The following is a 12,714-nucleotide window of genomic DNA, read 5'->3' as shown; positions in this document are numbered from 1 at the left end:
TGATGGTGCATGACTGTAGTCCCAGCTACTTAGGAGGCCAAGGCAGGAGAATAGCTTGAACCCAGGAGGTAGAGGTTGCAGTGAGCTGAGATGGAGCCACTGCACTCCAGCTTCGGTGACAGAGCGAGACTCCGTCTCAAAAACAAACAAACAACCCCAGAAAAACACAAAAGGAAACAAAATAGATCACAAGGCAATCTGGAGGAGCAGGAAGCTGGAAAAGAGGGATGTGGTGGTGAGTGGCAGACCTGGCCAGACAGGAGCAGGCAAGATCACCCCCTAGTTTAAACGATCCCTTTTGCTGCTAGTCTGAATTGAGACCCTGAGGCAGTGCTGGATCTTTGTCTTACTGCTGGACTGGGTTACTTGCTTAGTACATTTATCCTTTGTCTTCTTCTTCTTCTTTTTACTTTATTTAAAATTTGCTTAGATTGCATGAATCCTTGGAAGCTGTCTCCAATTGTCTTTGGAGGAAAAACAATTAATAGTAAAGAAATCATCTTTCCCATTGACTGCATCTCCCATTGCCTTGTTCTCTTTCTGCTGCTTCTTATGGCTCTTGATTGACGTGAGATGTAGCTGCTTGCCTGGTCAGTGGGTGGTAAGATTCTGGAATGAGCCTCACCACAAATGTGGGATTCTGACGTTTTCATCAGATTCTTCTCCAGTGCCTGAGCTGTCCTAGGGAGTAAGTTTGCATTTATCTCCCGGTCCTGCCTCCACTGCAATATTGTGTCCTACTCAACCTACTATGACCTGGTCTGAACTAGGACATTAAGTGGAGCACAGCTGGGTTGTACATGAATATATTTCAGTGACTGAATACTTTACAAGATAGAAGAAGCATGTTCATGTGCAAGCACAAAAACTTATACAATAATTGTTTACCACAAAATTTTTCCATGATGTTAGATTCACAAGCCCACTTACCTTTTTGTTCATAAAAGGTCTGAACAGGCACTAGGGAATATTGCCTCTGTTTCACGGGAATTATTAGAGGCCTGTTGTTTATTTCAGTCTTTCATTAGGCCCAGTGGCCAACACATATCCCCCTTATTTAAGAGGCATAACAGGAATAGAAAAACGTGTGAAGACTTCAGTTAGTTTAATTTCTGTCTAAAGTTGATGTTTCTCCATGCTGTGAAAACTCTTGGGTTTTTTTAAAAAACACTCACTACTTTTATTTTTTATTTCTTTTTTAGAGACAGGGTCTTTCTCTGTCATCCAGGCTGGAGTGCAGTGGTGCATAACTCACTGCAACCTCAAACTCCTGGACACAAGCGATCCTCTTGTCTCAGCCTCCAGAGTAGCTAGGACTATAGGCACATGCCACCATGCCTGGCTAATATGTTTAGTTTTTTGTAGAGACAGAGTCTCACTGTATTGCCCATGCTGGTCTCAAACTCCTGGCCTCAAGCAATCCTTCTACCTTGGCCTCTCAAAGCTCTGGGATTATAGGCATGAGCCATTACGCCCAGCCGACATCCACCACTTTTTACCTCCTTACATAACCTAGAAGGCATTGTTGCTTTCTCTTTCACACAGCATTGCCCATTGCTGCAGCACTATAAACCAGCCTTTTTTCCTTTACTTAAAAAAGGAAAACCCTTTAATTTCTTACCTCTTTAAAAGAAAAAACAACAACAAAAAACAAAAATACGATCCATACACTGAATAGACCTTGTAAAGACTCCCTTGGATAATGCTAATTTTATTTTATTTGTTAATTGTTCATACATAAAGAATAAGACCAAAAATTGTGAAATAGGATATGCTATCACACTCCTTCATTTACTCCTAAAGCTAGGTGTGGTGGCTTATGCCTGTATTCCCAGCACTTTGGGAGGCTGAGGCGGGTGGATCACTTGAGGTCAGGAGTTCCAGACCAGCCTGGCCAACATGGTGAAACCCCGTCTCTACTAAAAATACAAAGATTAACCAGGCGTGGTGGCCTGCACCTGTAGTCTCAGCTACTTGGGAGGCAGTGGCAGGAAAATCACTTGAACCTGGGAGGTGGAGGTTGCAGTGAGCCGGGATCATGCCACTGCACTCCAGCTTAGGTGACAGAGCGAGACTGTCTCAAAAGAAAAAAACAATTACTCTTAAAAGATAAACTTCTCACGCAAATTAAATCAGTTTAGATGGTTTAATTGATTACATAGACTTACCAACTGGCAAAAAGTAAAGGAATAAATACTTATACCGATAGTAAGTACGTGGCTTTAGGTTAGTCTGACTTCAAAATGCCTTGAAACCAATAGGTTTCTGACCTTGACAGAAGCACCTATAAAAATTGACAGATTGAAGAACTCTTGGATGTTTTCAGATGCTGTTAACTTAATGGCTATAGTAAAAGTGAAGCATGATTCAAAGCACAAAGACCCAGAAGCTTGTGATAAAACCTTAGCTGACTACTAGGCTAAATAAGCAGTTTTCACCAAGAAAATCTGCCCTATAACCACTCAGAAAAGAGACACTTCAGAGGAATTCAATGAGATTGTTGTTAACTGTCAGAGTTTGGCTTCTTTTTGAAAACAAAGATTTTGGAAAAAACTTTGAGGGCTCATTGCACAGAGGTAATATTTGGCACTCTTAAGATGGCCAACTGGTAGCATCAAATCTATTAAAAATGGAATTCATTAGCCAGGCGTGGTGGCACACACCTGTAGTCCCAGCTACTCCGGAGGCTGAGGCAGGAGAATTGCTTGAACCTGGAGATGGAGGTTGCAGTGAGTCGAGTTTGCCTGGAGACAGAGTGAGACATGAATTCAAGCACTAGCATGGAGAGAGAGCACATGTGCAGGGAAACTCCCCCTTATAAAACCATCGGATCTCATGAGACTTATTCACTATCGCAAAAACAGCATGGGCAAAACCTGCCCCCATGATTCAATTACCTCCCACTGGGTACCTCTCGCAACATGTGGGAATTCAGGATGAGATCTGGGTGGGGACACAGCCAAACTATATCAGCTGCATTCAAAGCTGTCCTGGGTCACATGCAACCCACAGACCAGGGCTGGATAAGCTTGGCCTAAAGTATTAGATTAGCTTTAATGTCTACAAGATCACTCCCATCTGCAACACAAGTTATCTAATGAATTAATAACAGGCCACCCTATGTATTTGGTAATTTCACCCTCAGTCTTAGAGTCTGTTTGACTGTAAGTAGACATGATCAATTAACATAAGTGACCCATACCATAACTCCAACTCTATTACCAAGCCTCTGCATGATCTGCAACCTGGAGGTTTAGACTTCGGAGAAAAGCTGCTCTTGAGCCTTGATGGTGAGGACCTTATCAGGTACTGTTAACAGTTGACACAGCAGTAAAACTCCGAGGTGCTAGTGCTTGAATTCATATTTTCCAATTCAAAGGATATGCATAGTCTCATCCTGATTACTGGACATCCATTCCATCTGGAGACCTTAAACTTTGGATTCTTAGAAATCCTTCAGAAATTGCTAACTTCAGAGATGGATAGCTCCCACCCAATGTGACAGAACAAGATGAATTTTTTGATTCTTCAACCCCCTTTTCAGTTCCTTTACTCTTTTACTAATTTTGCTAATTATTCTACTTAGACGTCCTCTAGGACAGTAATGCAATGATCCCATATCCATCCTATTATTATTACTGTTGTTATTATTTTGAGATGGGATCTTGCTCTGTCACCCAGGCTGGACTGCAGTTGTGCAATCATGGCTTATTGCAACCTCGACATCCTGGGCTCAAGCAATCCTCCTGCCTCAGCCTCCCAAGTAGATGGGACCACAGGTGTGTGCCATCACACTCAGCTAATTTAAAAAAATTATTTGTAGAAATGGGGTCTCGCTTTGTTGCCCAGGCTGTATTCTATCATTTTTGTCTCCTCATGGTCTCCTACCACTTAATTTTTTCCCATAACCATGACTCTGAAGTTAACTGATTGCTACCTATGTCACCCCCACCCCAGCCTAACCCTGCTAACAAAAACGTAATAGCTGTTCCTTTAAACACTTCATGAGGTAGATTCCCTTTTACAGGTCTCTTCTAGTACTTGTTTCCCTCACAGCACTAATCCCAATCATTAGTTTTGTAAAAATTGGACCTGACCTCACATCAACAAAATGCTTTTGCTGAAGTCATTATAATCCTATCAGCAAGGTGTAGTCAATCAGGAGTGGACGCTAACATTGGGAATATCTGAGTGCAGTGATCAGTTTGCTCTCTTCAACCTTCTTTGCAGGAGCTGTTTAATTGTACTAAAATTATGCTAAAGGGATTTGTCTATCTCAGAAGCCACAAATTGGCTCACTCCTATTGCAGCAAATGATAGTTATACTCCAAATATAATCTGTGCTCCACTCAGGTCTTACTGCTTATATATCTTCTTAGATACCTTTTTAATATAAGAAGACCTTATATCTCCTGCCACATACCACCTTAACCTGTATATTTAGGGTGATTGTTAGAGATGTAAAACTACCATCCTTTATGTGACAGTGTCTCACAGAGAACACCCAGAAGCCTCCAAACAGTTTCAAGAGAATTTCCAAGAGGGATAATGGATTCCTCTTTTCTTTTCCTTTGCTTTCTCTTTTTTCTTTTGAGACTGAGTCTCACTCTATTACCCAGGCTGGAGTGCAGTGGCATGATCTTGGCACACTGCAACCTCTGCTTCCTTGGTTCAAGTGATTCTCCTGCCTCAGCCTCCCGAGTAGTTGGGATTACCGGTGCCTGCCATCATGCCCGGCTAATGTATTTTTCGTAGAGACAGGGATTCATCATGTTGGTTGGGCTGGTCTCGAACTCCCAACCTCAGGTGATCTGCCCACCTTGGCCTCCCAAAGTTCTGGGATTACAAGTGTGAGACACCAAACCCAGCCTTTTTTTTTTTTTTTTTTTTTTAAGACAGAGTCTCATTTGTTGCCTAGACTGGAGTGCAGTGGCAAGATCTCAGCTCACTGCAACCTCCACCTCCTGGGTTCAAGCAATCCTCCCACTTCAGCCTCCCGAGTAGCTGGGACTACAGGCATGTGCTACCACACCTGGCTATTTTTTGTATTTTTAGTAGAGACAGGGTTTCACCATGTTGGCAAGGCTGGTCTCGAACTCCTGACCTCAAGTGATCTGCCTGCCTTAGCCTCCTAAAGTGGTGGGATTACAGGCGTGAGCCACCACGCCTGGCCTGGATTCCCTCTTTATGCTTACACTGCAAGCTGTAAATCCCATAGTGGGTATAATACAACCAGAAAGGTGGTCTGAAATTTGTTTCTGACACTAGTGAAAGTCACAAATGACACACTCCTGCTCCGAAAGCCTAAGAAACTAGTCAGAATTCATTAGCTAGAGTTGTCATGGGCAATCACATAGCCCTTAATTTTCTTTTCCAGCCAAGAGGGAGTTTGTTTTGTAGCAAATATTACTTGTTGCATCTATGTAAGTACTACAGGGAATGCAGAATGGTTTGTGAGTATGCTAAAAGAAAAAGCCGCCTGGTAGTCTCAAATAGACCTGGTTGGATTCTGGGATATATTTTCATTATTTAGGTTTCATAATCTAGGCCCATAACTTTGAGACTTTTTTTTTTTGAGATGGAGTCCGGCTCTGTTGCCCAGACTGGAGTGCAATGGTGCCATCTCGGCTCGCTGCAACCTCCACTTCTCGGGCTCAAGCAATTTTCCTACCTCAGTCTCTCCAATAACTGAGATTACAGGAGTCTGCCACCATGCCTGGCTATATTTTTTTTTTTTGTATTTTTAGTGGAGACAGGATCTCGCTATGTTGGCCAGACTTATCTCAAACTCCTGACGTCAAGTGATTTGCCTGCCCCAGTCTCCCAAAGTGCTGGGATTACAGGTATGAATCCTCACACCCGACCAAGGTATCTATTTCTGATAACTGCTTTTCTTAATTACAATTAAGATTGCTGATGCTGTTCCCAGAGTCCTTTTATATTGAACTTGTACCATACAGCCATTTTCATATCAGAGAATGCAGCAACCCATCCTGCAGCAAGCAGGAAGGGCTAACTTCAGTCCAAGTACAGACGACATTCTCAAAACCATTTCCTGATCAGCAATGGGGAAAACCTGGGTATCATGGAGTAACATCCTGCAGCCTGACTTTGTCTGCCTTTTACAAGAAGAGACTCACTCTGTTGCTCAGGCTGGAGTGCAGTGGCGCCATCTTGGCTTACTGCAACCTCCACTTTCTGGGTTCAAGTGATTCTCCTGCCTCAGCCTCCGAGTAGCTGGGATTACAGGTGCCTGCCGCCATGCCCAGCTAATTTCTTTTTCTGTTTTTCTTAGAGACAGAGTTTCACTGTGTTGGCCAGGCTGGTCTCAAACTCCTGACCTCAGGTGATCTGCCTGCCTTGGCCTCCAAAAGTGATGGGATTACAGATGTGAGCCACTGTGCCCAGCCAGGGAAGGCGAATGTTCTTATAGAAGTCTCAAAACTCAACTGAGTTATGTCTTCTAGTTAACCAAGCCTGCCTCTCTCTTCCCTCTGTCCCAGGTGCCTTTGAAGTCTAGCCTACCCATATCTCCAGGGTTATCTGAGCAGGCCTCTGTCCTCCAGGAAGCCCTGCTAATCCTGTTTTGGGTCAAGGACTCCAGTACTCCAGCCTTGGGGCTTCACCTGTGTTATGGGGCCAGGCTGTAGTGAATCAGAACTTCCTTGGGCCTCATGCCAACAGAACCAATCATCCTTGATGTATCAGGAAAAAAAGAACCATCACTTTGGGAGGCCAAGTTTTTCTGTCCTAGGATTCCAGAAAGGTAACTGAAGGAGAGGCAGTATGTTTCCATGATGGAATGTGTGATAACACAATGGCCTGAATAATAATTTCTACCTGGAGTGGGATGCAAATAGAGGGAATTGCTCAGGGAAGGCTTTACAAAGGAAGAAAAGGGTTGTGTTGAGTCATGAAGGATGAGATGGTCAAGGGGTCGGGGGCAGGCAAAAGGAGCACCATTTGCAAAAGCATAGAAGAATAAAACAGAATGGTACATTTTGGGAATTCTAAAATTGTTCACTACGGGCAAAATATAGGTTGTGAGGAAGAGGAGCAGTGGGGGAAGAAGCTGGAGCAGTCCCGGCTGGGCGTGGTGGCTCACACCTGTAATCCCAGCATTTGGGAGGCCAAGGTGGGTGGATCACCTGAAGTCAGGAGTTCGAGACCAGCCTGGTCAACATGGTAAAACCCCGTCTCTACTTTGTGGTGGGCGCCTGTAATCCCAGCTACTCGGAGGCTGAGGCAGGAGAATCTCTTGAACCTGAGAGGCGGAGGTTGCAGTGAGCTGAGATGGCACCACTGCATTCCAGCCTGGGTGACAGAGCGAGACTCCATCTCGGGGGGAAAAAAAAAAGAAGGTGGAGAAGTCCAAAAGGGACCAGATCATAGAAGACCTTTTCTTGCAATGCCACAGAGTTTTAACTTTGTAAGTGGTATCATCTGTCAAATAATTTTGACAGAAAAGGCACATGGTCAGATTTGCATTACAGAGAAAGAAATCTACTCTGTTAATACAGATACATCTTCCTGCTTTTTCCTTTGTCCCCTTACAGTCAATTTTTAGCATAGCAGCCTAAGTGATCTTTTTAAAACATGTCAGATCATGTTATTCTTCTGCCCAAAACTCTGGCTTTACTCAGATCTTGGTTTCTAGACACGATTTTCTTCTAAAAGGAACCAGAGTCCTTAGAGAAATGGTGGATTCTAGGTATGAAGCAAGGAAAAATGCAAGATTCTGCATGGAACATCTTGTGAAAGAGTGTAAGAAAGTGCTCAGAAAATCATAGGTCTATATATGTCAAAAGGACACAGAAGCCAGGTTGAAAGGGCTCCCATTGGACAAACCTGGGACAAATTCAACATCAACATAATAATAGTAATAGATTGTAACTCACTAATTAAAAGAGAAATACATAAGTCCATACTGGTAAAAATGAATGACTACATATGAGAGAAGGAAAAACTCTCCCTTTCAGTAGAAAGCTTACTCATACATGTAGAAAAATGAGGGAAATAGAAAACCAAGATTTGGCAGGCAACCATCAGGCAAAAATTAACAATGAATACTAAAACCATTCGTAAAGGTTTTTTTTTTATTTTTTTTATTTTTTTTTTTTTACAGAGTCTCACTGTCACCTAGGCAGAAGTGCAGTGGCACAGTCTTGGCTCACTGCAGCCTTGACCTCCCAGCTCAAGCAATCCTCCCATCTCACCTGCCAAGTAGCTGGGCCACAGGCGTGTGCCACCACACCTGGCTAATATTTTCTAGAGATGGAGTTTTGCAATGTTGCTTAGGCTGGTTTCAAACTCCTAAGCTCAAGCGATCCACCCATCTTAGCCTCCCAAAGCGCTGGGATTATAGGTGTGAGGCATTGTGCCCAGCAGGTTAAAGTTTTGAGGAGGAACAGGATACTTACAGAGACTCAAAGCATTTCTGCACAAATCACTTATAAATCACTTGTAAGTTGCAAATGGGAAAATGATAACTCTGCAGCAGAGAAATGTGGTGAACATTACCTTAACCAAGTAATCAAAGTTAATATCCTCAGCAATGGGGCAAAGTGACATCATGCATGTGCTGATGTGATGCACTGAGAAGGATGCACCATCACCTCTGTGCTGCCTAAAAAGTATAACCTGAATGATGAGGAAAGCTTAGGCAAACCCAAATTGAGGGATATTCTATATAATAGCCAGCCCGTGTGCTTCAAAAATGTCAGTGTTATTCAAGTCAAAGAAAGTCTGAGGAACATTTTCAGATTAAAGGAGACTAGAAAACTGTGACAACTAAAAACAGGATCTACATTAGATACTGGATCAGAGGCGATCATGCAATAAAGTACATTAGTGAGACAGTTGCCTAAATATGAATGTGGACTGTATATGAAGTAGCATTGCGTTAATGTAAATTTCCTTATTTTGATAGTTATGTAAGAAACTACTCTTGTTCTCAGGAAAATGCCTGCTAAAGTATATGGAATGAGGGACAGGATGTCTCCAATTTACACTCAAATGCTTCAAAAATATATGTAAGGAAAGATAAGGCAAATGTGGCAAAATGTTAACAATTTGGAGAATCTGGACCAAGGATAGATGAGAGTTCTTTGTACTATTCTTACACCACTTCTGTAAGTTTAATGCTATTTCAAAATACGTTTCTTAAAACCCTGCAGTGGCTCCCCATTCTCCAGAGTAAAACCAAAGGTCTTAAAACAGCCTGCAAGCCCCTGTGTGATTTGGCTTTTTATCACCTCTCTCACCTCTTCGCTCACCGTTTTCCCCTTAGCTTGCTCTGCTTCTGGCACATTGACCTCAATACTGCCCCTAGAAAGGCTCCAAGCAGCCTGCAGTGCTCAGGGTATATCCTTCTGCCCAGAACGCTTTCTTCGAGTATCCCCATGGCTTATTCCCTCACTTCCTTCAGGTCTCTGTTCAAATGTCACTTTTCAGTGAGGACATCACAGATCCCCTACTTAAAATTGCATTCCCAGCTGGGTGCAGTGGCTCATGTCTGTAATCTCAGCACCTTGGGAGGCTAAGGCAGGAGATCACCTGACGTCAGGAGTTTGAGACCAGCCTGGCCAACGTGGTGAAACCCCATCTCTACTAAAAATACAAAAATTAGCCAGGTATAGTGGTGCATGCCTGTAATCCCAGCTACTCAGGAGACTGAGGCAGGAAAATCACTTGAACCCAGGAGGCGGAGGTTTCAGTGAGCCAAGATCACTCCACTGCACTCCAGCCTGGGCCGTGGAGCAAAAATAAAAATAAAATTGCATTCCCCACCCTCCTTCCAAAAATCCTTATATCCCTTTTCCACTTCGCTTCCCTCTATGATTTTTTTCACCTTCTAATTGTAAGGTTTGTTCTTGGGTTCTTGCCGCATTTAAAATGAAGAAACTGAGGCCAGCACGAAGATAATCCAATGCGAAGGAATTTATTCAGGCTCCTGGGGGATGTTCTGCGGTCCGGACAGGAGGGGCTGGAGAAGTCGCACGGACTCCTCTCAGGCAGGGGGTTTTATAGGGAGTGGAGGCGTCTGATTGGTTGTGCCCAATGTGAGTGGGACAAAATGGAGGGGAGTGGGACCCGGATAGAACAAAATGGCAGGGAGTGGGGCCCAGATAGGACAAAATAGTAGGCAGGGAGTGGGGCCCAGATGGGACAAAATAGTAGGCAGGAAGACAAAATGGCAGGCAGGGAGTGGGGCCCAGATGGGACAAAATAGTATCAGGTAGGTCCTGGCGGGGCTTTTTTCCCAGGCTCCGCGGTTGTGGGGAGGTGTGTCCGAGCTCCTGGAGAGGGAAGGGGGTGAGGGAAGGGGGTGAGGGAAGGGGATGTGTCCGAGCCCCCGGTGAGGGAAGGGGGTGTGTCCGAGCTCCCCGCTAGGGAGGGGGTGTGTCCGAGCCCCCAGCGAGGCAACCGGCCTTACACTAACATGTTATATGCTTTACCTGTTTTTCTTTTGTTTACTGTCTACTTCCATTAGAACATAACTTATAAGAATTAATTAATTTTAATTTTATGAACCAAAACTAAATAGAAACACAAAATGAAAACCCCAAAACTGTTAGAGCCTTTTCTTTTATTTTTTCTTTTTGGCCTGTCGAATGCTTACTCCACTGACATTATCTACAGAAGCACTTGGCCAGTTTGTACACAGTGATTCCTTATGCACCCCTAAAGGGTTTCCTTGAAAATGACGCTATATACACATCTGTACACCCATCCATCCATCAGAGTGATTCTCCTGCTCCCAGAGGGAATTATCAACTTAAAGCAGGATACCTGAGTTTTCATGTTTTTAGTTGCCTTATCATCATCCCAAATATACATTTCAGGGTTTGTTTTTGTTTTTAAAGACACTTTCCTTGAATATGTGCACTATGGTTAAAATTAAAAACAAAAGTAATATAATAAAATCATCACTGGAAAGAGCTGAACCTCCCCATTCATCTGAGAGATTTCATCTGGCTGCGGCACAGCGAGGACTGTATGTGTCCCTGGACAGGCGCCCACTTTGGGGTGGTCTCCAGTGGCATATCTCTTCAGTGGAGTCAGTGAAGGCTCTCGTTGACTTTAAAAAAGGACGAGGATGAAGAAGAAAAAAAGGAAAAACAAAACTCCAAATGCCAAAGGAATTTCAGTGGGATGAAGTTCCTCCACCACTTAGCGAATATTTCTGGAGCCGCTGCACTAGCTGGGTCACTATGGTGTCTGTGATGCCCAGGCATGCTTCCTCCGCCGGTAGATGGCCCCTTGCAGCTTTTCAATGGATCCCAAGTTCCCTCTGCACGCTGGCTCTTTTCCTTCAACTCTGCAAACAGAGGAGAAATAATTGTAGATAAACACTGAAAGGCCTCTTTGGGATGTCTTTCATCTTATTTCTGTCTAAGTCCGATGGCTGAAGAGCTCCATTCTTGAGATTCTCGGTATCTTTTTCTCGGATTGTGAAGATCCAGTTCCCAGAATCGCTGCTGCCTAAGGACTGGCCATCTGTTTCCGCGTCGGAATCCTCGGAGCTCGAATTTTCGTGGCTCTGCTTGGCCTTCCATCTCTTGTACCTGTCGATGAGCTCGGTCAAGTAGGAAGTTTTCTTTGCATTTCGTAGTATAAACTTGTGCTTCAATAACTCCTTAGCAGTGGGTTTAAAGCTCGTTTCCTTATTCAAATAGGCCTTCACAAACTCCTTGCGGGGTTTGTGTAGTTTCCTCCCAACGCTGGTGGGTTGTTCTTTGGAATGAGGAATAAAACTTTCATGGGGTGCAGCTTGGAATGAGGTGGTTCCCCTTTTGCAAGTTCATTAGCTGTATGCCCAGGGACCAGATGTCTGCCTTCGAGTCATAGGCCGACTGTTTGATGACCTTGGGTGCCATCCAGAATGGGGTGCCCACAGAGGTGTTCCTTTTGATCTGGGTGTCCATCAGCTGGCTGGCCACGCCAAAGTCCGCCAGCTTCACCTCGCCGTGCTCAGACAGCAGGACGTTGGCCACTTTAATCTGTGGATTTTCTTCTCCGAATGGAGATAATCAAGTCCTTTCAGTATTTCTCTTAATATAGTACTGATCTGGGTTTCATCTAATGGGCCAGGTTCTAATAGATTTAGTGCCAAACCTCCACCAAGATATTCCATTATTATTTATAATTTTGCATCCTTTAGGTAGGATCCATAATATTTGGTTACATATGGACTATCACACTGAGTTAGCACTGTGATTTCTTGTTGAATGTCCTCTATCTCATCTTCAGCTTCTTCCAGATCAATGATTTTTATGGCAACCACTTTCTGAGTCCAATAGTCAATGCCTTTGAACACCTCACCAAAAGAGCCCTTCCCAATTTTCTCTACTTTTGTAAAAAGCTCTTCTGGATCTGCCTTTAGGTTCTGCATTCCAGGAGGCGGGACTGCACCGGGGAGTGAGCCTTGGTGCTCAGAAAGGCCACTTCCTGGAACGCCACAGCCTGGCTGTGTGCAGCCCTCGGGCAGCAGGGCCAGCCAGAGCCCGAGGCCATCCCATCCCCAGCCGGTCCCGGCTCAGCAGCTGGCGCTGGCCACATCTCCATGCACTGCGTGGAGTAGGGGCCTCGGGGGCTTGCGCGAACTGCCACTGCCGCAGCCACTGCAGCTCGGCTGGAGCTAGGTGGACTGGGTCCGCCTAGAGCCTTTTCATTTTTCTTTTTTATTTATTTTTTACATTAAAAATTATTTAT

General features: G+C 44.2%; 1 protein-coding gene and 1 pseudogene across 1 annotated transcript in view; one reads left to right on the top strand and one right to left on the bottom strand.

Annotated features, from left to right (window-relative positions):
• The window catches only part of ADGRG4 (adhesion G protein-coupled receptor G4), a 153,343-nt gene that overhangs the window by 22,900 nt on the left and 117,729 nt on the right, over nucleotides 1–12,714 (top strand). The window lies entirely within an intron of this gene.
• On the bottom strand, nucleotides 11,147–12,394 carry LOC105730838 (serine/threonine-protein kinase 24-like; annotated as a pseudogene).

Source organism: Aotus nancymaae, unplaced genomic scaffold (genome assembly GCF_030222135.1).
Source record: "Aotus nancymaae isolate 86718 unplaced genomic scaffold, 86718_ANA_hifiasm-v0.15.2.pri h1tg000004l, whole genome shotgun sequence".
NCBI classification, from domain to species: domain Eukaryota; kingdom Metazoa; phylum Chordata; class Mammalia; order Primates; family Aotidae; genus Aotus; species Aotus nancymaae.
Note: the sequence above shows the minus strand (reverse complement) of the source record. Positions and strands in the feature narration are given on the sequence as shown.